Source organism: Bombina bombina, chromosome 1 (genome assembly GCF_027579735.1).
Source record: "Bombina bombina isolate aBomBom1 chromosome 1, aBomBom1.pri, whole genome shotgun sequence".
NCBI classification, from domain to species: Eukaryota; Metazoa; Chordata; class Amphibia; order Anura; family Bombinatoridae; genus Bombina; species Bombina bombina.
In genome coordinates this window covers 1,001,649,413-1,001,660,746 of record NC_069499.1, presented here as the reverse complement: position 1 = coordinate 1,001,660,746, position 11,334 = coordinate 1,001,649,413, and positions in this window count along the sequence as shown.

Here is an 11,334-nt window from a genome sequence, read left to right as displayed (position 1 = left end):
TGCTAGTTATTATGGCTTGACGTTTAGTCTACTGCTTATCCGATGGAAGCCTGTGGCTTTCGTTTGTGGCATAAACGGATATTACTATTCTGTTCCTTTTCTGTTCCTGGGGTTACTGACCTACGGGTGTTCAGTTTCTCTGTGCTAGATAGCTGTCTGTGGTAAGGTAGTTATGTTCTGCCTTTTGTCCTTCTAGGACTTCGGTTTTGGTTAAGGCTTTACATTTGTTCCTTTGGATCCATGTAGGAGGTGGTGGCCAGGTTCTGTATTTCCCAAAAGAAATGAATGCAGCTGTGCACTCTCCCCGTACAGAAGAAAAGAAAATTATCTGGTAAGCATAAGTTACGTTTTTATTTTATTCCTCCCTTTCTTGTTGCTTGTGGACTTCCACATCTTAAGTATTATATCCCATATGTAACAGCTCATAGACTCTCACCACCTATATGAAAGAAAACATAATTTATATCTTGCCTGGTAAATTTCTTTCTTTCATGATGGCGAGAGTTCATGAGGCCCCACCCATTTGGGGTTGTTTATTTGTTTAAAGCACTTTTTTTTTTCTCCTGCTCCTCATTTTGGCTTTTACTCCTTTTAAACACCTCAGCACTTAGCTATTCGTAAAACTGAGGTATCAGTGAGGTGTGTGTGTGTGTGTGTGTGGGGGGGGGGTTATAGGCCTTTAAAGTTTGGAAAACTTTGCCTCCTTCTGGTAGGAATGTATATCTCATCAGTAACAGCTCTTGGACTCTCGCCACCATGAAAGAAATTAATTTATCAGGTAAGATATAACTTATGTTTTTGTTCAGGCTTTGGCTGGAGTTAAGCCTGTTGTTAAACCAATTTGGAGTCTTATCTTGGTTTTGTTTCTTTTGCCTATTTCTTCTGCTAGTCTTCTCCTTATCTTATTTTTTTTAAGGATAAGGCAGTTTTTAGGACTAAATTTGTTTTCTTGTCTAGCATTGTAGAGTGTTGAAGTGTTATATTTATATTATATATATATATATATATATATATATATATATATACACACAAAACTATAGTTCTCAGACAAACTTCTAGTTTGTTTGTTCTCTTTTCTCGTTCCAGGAAATGGCAGAAAGCGTCTGCCTTGTTTTGTCTTCTTGGTTGAGACTTCTGATCCATAAGGCTTTTTTGGAAGCAGGTCAGCCTCCACCTTAACAGATTATTGCTCATTCACCATTTCTTGTCCTTTTTACAATAAGGCTTCAGTTGACCAACTTTCCAAGGCAACTACCATTTGATGTTTTTGTTTCTTTTGAGGCAGCCTTTGGTAGCGAAGTCCTTCAGGAGTTGTTTCGGGATGATTGATTTTTTGCCTGTTGGTTATTTTTTCATTGCATTGTTTTGCCTTTTTTGGGGTTCTTTTGGGGTTGTGGATTTAGTTTTTCAGTGAAAAAAGATGTTTCTTAAATCCCAACCTTTGTTTCATTACTTGTGGACTCCACAGCCTGGGTATTAGTTCCAAGGAATAATGGAACGTGCACTCTCACCACCTGTATAAAAGAAAACATAATTTATGCTTACCCGATAAATTAATTTCTTTCATGGTGGTGAGAGTCAACAAGACCCCACCCTTTTTTTCTGATGTTGTTTTTTTCTTATGCACATCTTTTTTTGCTCCATTTTCTTTTCTTACCTCTTTTTCTTGGCTGTACATCAGACTAAGGTGCCAGTGTGGTGGGAAAGGTTTGGGAATCTTTTCCTCCTCCTAGTTGTAGGGAAGAGTAATTGTTCCCAAAAGTAATGGCGTGTGGACTCTCACCACCATGAAAAAAATGAATTTATCAGGTAATCATAAATAATGTTTTAAATTACATAAACACATAATACCTTGGTAGGTTGGTACAAATGCTTGAGTATTAAAAATTAGGGTGCTGAAAATGAATACAGCAGACTGTACAGCAGAATCTATCTCTGCTACATATGTTTATCTAATTTAAGCAGATAACTGCAAAACAATGTACTTTTTTACTAACATTATGACTGTGGCAAGCTTTGTCTCCTGCTGACTAAAGCCCAAAGTGGCCCCTCCAAATAAGTCAAGTGATGGGTAGAGCTTGGCTATTAGAAAACAGCTGCAGTATGCATGATGTTAATTTGTTTTAAAAATGTTTAGACTTGGCCGATATGTTATTTTATAGCAACACAACATTTATTGTAGTTACAAGGTGTTAGGTGCCCCTTTAAAGAAAACTCTAGGCCAATAAATGTTCTTTCTTTGAGTTGGCTACCGTACCAAGTCTGGTAATAGGAGTGTGTGTGTGCACTACATTGCATTTGGTTATTTAGAATTGAGCATGTTATGGAATTATACATCAATACAATTCTGAACAAGCACTGTTTAATTATATCAGGATCAGCACCACTTACCTCAAGACAAAAGTGTCTTTCTTAGGCTTGTTGCAATCAAGGATAGGCACAGGCAGAGGCTGTGGCCGACATTTTCCAAAGTACAGACCTTAGTGAAGGACACCATGGTACATTTGAAATTAAATAACATTATTTTATAGTGCTTGGTGTTATTATACTGATGCAGATACCACTGATCCTATAACCAGCCTTTCTCTGGCTATACCCATGAGCCAGTGTCAGTACTGTGTCATTATATAGTGCTGGGTGTTATTATACTGATGCAGATACCACTGATCCTATAACCAGCCCTCCTCTGGCTATACCCATGAGCCAGTGTCACTATTATGTCTTTGTATAGTGCTGGGTGTTATTATACCGATGCAGATACCACTGATCCTATAACCAGCCCTCCTCTGGCTATACACATGAGCCAGTGTCACTACTGTGTCTTTGCATAGTGCTAGGTGTTATTATACTGATGCAGATACCATTGATCCTTTAACCAGCCCTCCTCTGGCTATACCCATGTGCCAGTGTCACTACTGTGTCATTATATAGTGCTGGATGTTATTATACTGATGCAGATACCACTGATTCTATAACCAGCCCTCTTCTGGCTATACCCATGTGCCAGTGTCACTACTATGTCAATATAGTGCTTGGTGTTATTATACTGATGCAGATACCACTGATCCTATAACCAGCCCTCCTCTGGCTATACCCATGAGCCAGTGTCACTATTATGTCTTTGTATAGTGCTGGGTGTTATTATACCGATGCAGATACCACTGACCCTATAACCAGCCCTCCTCTGGCTATACACATGAGCCAGTGTCACTACTGTGTCTTTGCATAGTGCTAGGTGTTATTATACTGATGCAGATACCACTGATCCTATAACCAGCCTTCCTCTGGCTATACCCATGAGCCAGTGTCACTACTGTGTCATTATATAGTGCTGTGGGGGTTGTGGCAGTTTAGAGGTTAATAGTGTAGAGGGGTAGTTTGCTATATATAGGTGTGGTGGTTTAGGGGTTTATAGAGTAGTTTAGTGCAATTGTTTCCTCTGGCCAAACTCTTTACACAAACTTTCAGGTTGCGTAAAAACTTTGATAATTAAATGTGATTGCGTTTAAAAGATCACAATTTCTTTCAGCTTGTAATACGATCACACATTACTGCTCAATGCTGCCCATAGAAAATATGGGGAGCGTAAATTAGCGCAAATTCCCTTAAAGACATTTGCAGGGATAGGCACAGACAGAGGTTGTGGTGGACATTTTCCAAAGTACAGACCTTAGTGAAGGACACCAAGGTACATTTGCGATTAAAAACATTATTTTATAGTGCTTGGTGTTATTATACTGATGCAGATACTACTGATCCTATAGCCAGCCCTCCTCTGACTATACCCATGAGCCAGTGTCACTACTGTGTCATTATATAGTGCTGGGTGTTATTATACTGATGCACATACCACTGATCCTATAACCAGCCCTCCTCTGACTATACCCATGTGCCAGTGTCACTACTGTGTCATTATATAGTGCTGGGTGTTATTATACTGATGCAGATACCACTGATCCTATAACCAGCCCTCCTCTGGCTATACCCATGAGCCAGTGTCACTACTGTGTCATTATATAGCGCTGGGTGTTATTATACTGATGCAGATAACACTGACCCAATAACCAGCCCTCCTCTGGCTATACCCATGTGCCAGTGTCACTACTGTGTCATTATATAGTGCTGGGTGTTATTATACTGATGCAGATACCACTGATCCTATAACCAGCCCTCCTCTGGCTATACCCATGAGCCAGTGTCACTACTGTGTCATTATATAGTGCTGGGTGTTATTATACTGATGCAGATACCACTGACCCTATAACCAGCCCTTGTCTGGCTATACCCATGAGCCAGTGTCACTACTGTGTCATTATATAGTGCTGGGTGTTATTATACTGATGCAGATACCACTGATCCTATAACCAGCCCTCCTCTGGCTATACCCATGTGCCAGTGTCACTACTGTGTCATTATATAGTGCTGGGTGTTATTATACTGATGCAGATACCACTGACCCTATAACCAGCCCTTGTCTGGCTATACCCATGAGCCAGTGTCACTACTGTGTCATTATATAGTGCTGGGTGTTATTATACTGATGCAGATACCACTGATCCTATAACCAGCCCTCCTCTGGCTATACCCATGAGCCAGTGTCACTACTGTGTCATTATATAGTGCTGGGTGTTATTATACTGATGCAGATACCACTGACCCTATAACCAGCCCTCCTCTGGCTATACCCATGAGCCAGTGTCACCACTGTGTCTTTTTATAGTGCTTGGTGTTATTATACTGATGCAGATACCACTGATCCTATAACCAGCCCTCCTCTGGCTATACCCATGAGCCAGTGTCACTACTGTGTCATTATATAGTGCTGGGTGTTATTATACTGATGCAGATAGCACTGATCCTATAACCAGCCCTCCTCTGGCTATACCCATGAGCCATTGTCACTACTGTCTCATTATATAGTGCTGGATGTTATTATACTGATGCAGATACCACTGACCCTATAACCAGCCCTCCTCTGGCTATACCCATGAACCAGTGTCACTACTGTGTCTTTGTATAGTGCTGGTTGTTATTATACTGATGCAGATACCACTGATCCTATAACCAGCCCTCCTCTGGCTATACCCACGAACCAGTGTCACTACTGTGTCTTTGTATAGAGCTGGGTGTTATTATACAGATGCAGATACCATTGACCCTATAACCAGCCCTCCTCTGGCTATACACATGTGCCTGTGTCTCTACTGTGTCTTTGTATAGAGCTGGGTGTTATTATACAGATGCAGATACACATCCAGTATTTCACTCAGGCTTTATTTATTCCATAACTTATCACCCAATATCGCTAGCAGTCTCTTGACAAGCCACTAACTTTATTCACACTACATATTTATTTTCTTCCTATTATTTAATCAGAAAGAAAAGATATACTAAGGTTGTGGTGGACACTGCAAGGGCTAGTCACGGACACCTTGCTTATCCCTGGTTGCAATGTAGATTGCATACAGACTAGATTTAAAATCTGCAAAAACTGAGATTCTTACCTTTTTCCAGCAGATGGCAGTATAGACCTATAGTATAAAACATTTCTTCTGTTCAATAGCACACACACTACATACATTAATTTGTGTATGGAATATTATTTCTAGTAGCTGCCTCTCAATATAAGTCTAATGGTTTGTATAATAAGAAAGTCATGAGGAGATACAAAGCAAACAGATAAGCATGTAGTGATTTGCATAATAATAGAGACAATCAGTATTGTTTTTGTGTGAGAAGTTAGATAGCAACAATAGACAGTGAGATTAGAGAAATAAAAAATATCCATGATAAAAATAATATATGTAGGAATTCAGCATATGCAAGAATAGACAAACCTGTAGATTGTGCTCACTATAACACAAGAAAGAAAAGAGATTGTCTGTACTATGCAATATCTATAGTGTGAAAGTAACAGGTTTAGTGATCATTTGGCAGTCACGCTATGGGTGGGTCTGAACACAGTAACATCACAGAACCATATCATGTCTTGCTACATGCAGTTTTGCAAATTGCAATTTTATACTGTAACAAAAAAACCAAAATCACATTTCAAATGCAAATGAGCAAGGAACATTTCCCTGTTTTTAACTTAAAGGGACAGTCTACACTAAAATTGTTATTGTTTAAAAAGATAAATAACGCCTTTACTGCCCATTTCCCCACTTTGCACAACCAACATTGTTATATTAATATACTTTATAACATTGAGGGGCCAGCTACAATACAGAAACTTGACATTTTTTGATAACATTTTTTTTTTTTTTTTAGAAAACTGGGTACTGGCAGACAGCTGCCAGTACCCAAGATGGCACCAAATAGATGGTGAGGGTTAGAGAGCTGTTTGGGGGATCATGGAGGTTGTGGGCTAAGGGGAGATCCAAAAAATTAAATAAAATAAAAAATCCTCTTATTTTAGTACTGGCAGATTTATGGGATTAAATGCCCTACTTTCCTGAAGGTGGCTGATTATAACATAATTAAGTGATAACTTAACAGTTGAACTAATAACTCTGCAATAAAAACTCAACACATTAGGTGGGTGAAAAGACCCGTGGGTCGTATTTATTAATACTCAGCAATGGGAACTGGTACGACAGGTGAAAACACGGGTGGCAGCAATCGGGGCCTAATTATCTAACTATATAACCCCTTCTAGAAAATGGCCAAGGGACACTGCTGCAGACCCCAAGGCGGAGATCCTCTATGCAGCTTTTTGTTTTAGGGAGTTCTTGGCCTTTCATAACCAGCCTGTCATATCAGAGTTTGTTAGCAGTAGTTGTTAGAGTGGAATCATTGACAAGAGACCACACCAGAGGAAACTGCAGATTGATTTAAATATCAGTAGCAGTATGTCTGAGAATGCAGGCAAGACTGCTAGCAATAGCTGGTTAATTAAGGGTTAACATTCCTTGCTAGCAGCTGATACTAATGTTGTAGGCAGATGTAAAAACATTATCTGAACAGAGGGGCAGCCAGGAGATTAATGAAAATAAACAATCTCTGGTTTAGATTAGTAGTTCATAAATAGCAGTAAGAGACAAAGTTAGTTTGTTAATTGCAGTCCATTTAAGCAACAGGTTATAACAAGTTGATGATTAGTGTGTGATGTTAGCAAAAAGGAGAACTAGCAAGATTTGTTGTATAACAGATTATAGCAAGCACAGACTTTGTGAGGGCAAATGAGCAGCAGACATAAGCATAGATTGTAAGGGAAACAACTTATTTTAGGGAAGGAATGCAGTCCTGTACAGGAGATCCATAGGGCAGTGATTGCCAGCAGTAATTCAGTAGAATAAGGGTTAAAGGCTTTTCCAGCCAGCAGGAGTGGAACAGTGCAGCTTTAGTGTGGAGTGTCCTGCTGTTATAGAGAAACTGAAAGTGAATCCAGAAGCAGTTGAGAAAGACTGCAGCTCCTGTAGGTGATAGCAGCTGATACAGACTGTGGAACAACAGCAGTCTGTAGTTGATTGGTTTCAGTAAGTTACACAGGAAGAGTCTTAGGGGAAGTGCTGGCTTAAATAGGCTGAAGGAGGAGGGCCATACTTAAAGGGGCAGTAAGTTAGAGCATTACAGGACCCCCCGAGTAAGGCAGACCTCAGGGCTGCGAGGGCTTGAAAGGGTAACGTTTGTGGAAGTCAGAACGAAGACGAGGGGCTCTCGGGTCAGAGACGGGAATCCAAGAATCTTCAGAAGAGTCATAACCCTTCCATCTGACTAAGTATTGGAGTCTCCCTCTACACAATCTAGAGTCCAATATTTGATCAACCTCATATTCCAAATCGCCATCTATCACAACGGGAGCAGGAGGAGGAAGAGATCTCCCAGGAAACTTGTTCTGTAGGTTTGGCTTAAGGAGAGAAACGTGGAAGGTTGGATGAATATGGAGATGTGCTGGGAGTGTCAAGCGTACAGCATTTTGGTTTATCACCTTAGCGATGGAGTAAGGACCAATGAATAAGGCGCTGAGTTTCTTTGAAGGAGTTACAAGTTTTAAGTTCTTGGTTGATAACCAAACTCTGTCACCAACCTTATAAGTTGGTGGATGGCATCGTAGGTCAAAGTATCGTTTTTGTCTTAACTGTGCTATTTTAATATTGGAGCGTATAACTTTGAATCCGGATTTGATGGTATTATGGGTTTCTGTGACAGTCGGATTATAGCTGGTGTAAGGTTTTAGGAAATGAAAAGTTGGATGATAGCCATAGTTGGCATAGAAAGGCGTAAGTTTAGTAGTGGAACTGAGAGTGTTATTGAAGGAGAACTCCGCCAAGGGCAGGAATGTGGACCAGTCATCTTGTAAATGAGAACAGTGACAACGCAAGAACTGATCCAACCACTGATTAGCCCTTTCTGAAAGTCCATTTGATTGGGGATGGTAAGCACTAGTGAAGTTGTTCTGGATGGAGAGGAGTCTACATAGCTCTCTCCAGAATTTGGAGGTAAATTGTACCTCCCTGTCAGAAGTGATGGTGCTAGGTAAACCGTGCAGACGTACAATATTTTCAATGAAAATGTGCGCAATTTTTAGAGCAGTTGGAAGTTCGGTTAAAGGAACAAAGTGTACCATCTTAATGAATTGATCAATAACCACCAAGATGGTGGTGTAATCTGCAGAAGGGGGGTAAGTCATCTGGAATAGGTAAAGACATAAGAAGTCCATATGGAGGAACTCTCTGTTGTTTAGAGGTTGCACAGACTGTACATGTATTGATATAGTCATAAACTGTTTTGTACATGTTTGGCCACCAGAAGTTCCTTTTTAGGAGTTCTAGGGTTTTGTAATGTCCAGGGTGTCCAGACAATGGGTTGTCATGTAATGTTTGGAGAATTTCAAGTCGTAGCTCAGTTGGGATATATAATTTATCTTCCTTATAGAGTAACTGATCAGATCCTTTTGTAAGAGTATGTGAAGGCGGAAGGGAGTGGTCATTGAGCAAAGCTTGTTTTATCCTTGAGGGAAAATCAGCTGTGAGAGCTATAATCCGTTCTGTGGGTATTATAGTAGTTGTGGTGGCACAATGAGGCCTGGGAAACATCCTGGAGAGTGAGTCAGCCTTACCATTGGCACTACCAGGACGGAAGGTAATTAGATAGTTAAACCTATAAAAAAAAAGACTCCACCTAACTTGTCTAGATGACAAAGTCCTGGTGGTTTTGAGATATTCTAGCTTACGATGGTCAGTGTAAATTAAAATGGGCAAGTCAGTGCCTTCCAATAGGTGTCTCCAGTTCTCAAGAGCGACCTTAATAGCCAGCAACTCCTTTTCAGCGATAGGGTAGTTCATTTCGGCTGATGTGAGAGTTCTAGAGTGATAGGCGATAGGATGCACTAGGGTACTGATGGAAGTCCTTTGGGAAAGTATAGCACCAATTGCGTAATCAGAGGCATCTACCTCTAATGTGTACTGTAGAGAAGGGTCAGGTAATTTAAGTATAGGCTCAGAGGTGAAGGCATTTTTAAGTTCGTCAAAGGCATGTTGGGCTTCAGAGTCCCATGTGAATCCTGTAGTGGTACCAGTGAGTCTTGTTAAAGGTTTAACAATGTGTGAGTAGTTCCTTATGAATTTTCTATAGAAATTTGAGAAACCGAGGAAACGTAGTGATTTCTTATCGATAGGAGTAGGCCACTTGAGTATGGATTTAATCTTATCATCCTCCATTCGGATCTCACCAGTTGTAAGCTTATAACCTAGGAAACTGATATTTTGAGAGTGGAATGTACATTTCTCTAGCTTTGCATACAGATGGTGTGTTTGAAGCCGGGCGAGGACCCATCGGATGTGTTTAATGTGTTCTTCTTCTGAAGATGAATAGATGAGGATATCATCTAAATAGATGACGACAGAAATATCCAGTAGGTCTCGAAAGATATCGTTAACAAAAAACTGAAAAGTGGCGGGGGCATTGCAAAGCTCAAAAGGCATCACCAAGTACTCATAAAGGCCATATCTAGTGCGGAAGGCTGTTTTCCATTCATCACCACTCTTGATTCGCACTAAGTTGTAGGCAACCCGTAGATCAAGTTTTGTGAAAATTCTGGCCTTTTGTAACCTCTCCACTAGGTCAGGAATGAGTGGAAGAGGGTACCTATTTTTTTTAGTTATTTTATTCAGAAGCCTGTAATCTATAATAGGGCGAATGGTGGAATCTTTATTTCTCGCGAAAAACATACCAGCCCCAGCTGGAGAGGTAGATGGTCTTATAAATCCCTTGCGTAGATTATCATCTATGTAGGTCTTGAGTTGAGTGAGTTCTGGTTCGGACAAGGAGTAGACATGCCTGTAAGGAATACTAGAGCCGGGTAATAGGTCGATAGGGCAATCATAAGGCCGATGGGGAGGAAGGCTTTTAGCTTCCTTTTTACTGAACACATCATGGAAATCTTGGTACTGTTCAGGTAATACATTAGCAGAAGGCTGTAGTAGTAGGTGGTGCTGTAGACAGGTTTTACTGCAGTAGTCAGAGTTAAAATTCACATGTAGGCTATCCCAAGATATGGAAGGGCAATGTAGTCTTAACCAGGGTAAACCAAGAATTAAAGGTTAAAAAGGCGAAGAGATAACGTCAAAAGTTATATGTTCAGTATGTCCAGAGGTAGAGCACATTTGTAATGGTATTGTGTTATGTGTAATAGGACCATTAGGGACAAGGGAGCCATCAAAGATTCTGAGAGGCGCAGGAGTAGATTTCTCAACAGAAGGAATTTCATTAACTTGTAACACAGATTAATCTATGAAGTTAGCAGAGGCTCCAGAGTCAACAATTGCTTCTAGATGTAGCAGCTTTTTGTCCCACTGTACAGACACAGGAAGTGTACAATAAGCAGAATGTGGGGAGTGTGTAGAGAAACAGGATACTGAATGGAGGCAGGTACCAATAGTTTTTTTATTTAGGACTGGGCATGAGCGGACATCATGGTCACTTGCAGCACAGTATAGACATAGGTTTTGGAGCCTTCTCCTACATCTTTCTTCAGATGTGAGAGGACCACGGATAACACTTTTTTCCATAGGTACAGGCGGATTGGCTTGAGGGTTTGAATCTGGGTGTGGTCTTCTCTTTCTCTTATAGAACTGTTCCAAATGGGAACGTTCTGCTCTTCTTTCCCTGAGTCTTCTATCGATGATGGTAGCTGTTTTAATAAGTTCTTCAAGAGTGGGGGGTAGCTCTGTCCTTGAGAGTTCATCCTATAGGTTCTCAGAGAGGTTAAGTCTAAACTGATTTCTCAGACTAATGTCATTCCACTGGGAGTCACGGGCCCATTTTTTAAATTCTATAACATAATCTTCAACGGGTCTTTTCCCTTGTTTGACTGCCCTTAGAACAGTTTCT